Source organism: Buceros rhinoceros, unplaced genomic scaffold (genome assembly GCF_000710305.1).
Source record: "Buceros rhinoceros silvestris isolate BGI_N320 unplaced genomic scaffold, ASM71030v1 scaffold12366, whole genome shotgun sequence".
NCBI lineage: Eukaryota > Metazoa > Chordata > Aves > Bucerotiformes > Bucerotidae > Buceros > Buceros rhinoceros.
Genome location: NW_010418128.1, coordinates 9,754 through 10,401, shown reverse-complemented (window position 1 = coordinate 10,401; position 648 = coordinate 9,754).

The following is a 648-nucleotide window of genomic DNA, read 5'->3' as shown; positions in this document are numbered from 1 at the left end:
TTGCTGTGACTCGAGCTGCTGCCGCTGGCTGATCTCGGACAGGAGCCGGATATGCAGCAGAGGATCACAGCCCCCTCCAGCACTTGTAGATCACTGAGATGGTTTTTACAGCTATCTGCTGCGATGGACAGAGTCCAACTAACCACTTGTAAATCCAGGAACCATCTACTCCCCTCCAACCAACACCCACCAGGAGCCTCCTGCACCATTCCGAGGAGGTTTGGCCAGCTGGTGGCCTGGGGTGTCCTGGCGTTTTAATAACCCATCCGGCACAAGGGCTCAGGCTGCTCCCTGGCAACCTCAACACGAAGCCAAGTCACAGGATGGCTGAAGGCAAGTGAGATAACGTGCACAGCAGCCAGCTACCAAGTACCCATGTGCTGAGCTGTCTTGCTAAGAGCCTGGTGCTGTGACGGAAGGCCGGTGCCACCCTACACCCCATACGCTGCTGCTTACAAAACCAAACATCCACCTTAGTTTCTATTTTCCACAGCTGAATTGTCTCCCGCCCTTAATATCTCCTGTAAGAGCGACATAAATATTGCATGAGCACTTAATATGCTCCTCAAGTGACAGGGCTGTTGGCTCGAGCCCAAAGCACACCTCACTCGTGCGCTGCAGCACGGCAGAGCTCGCCCAGCCGCATGC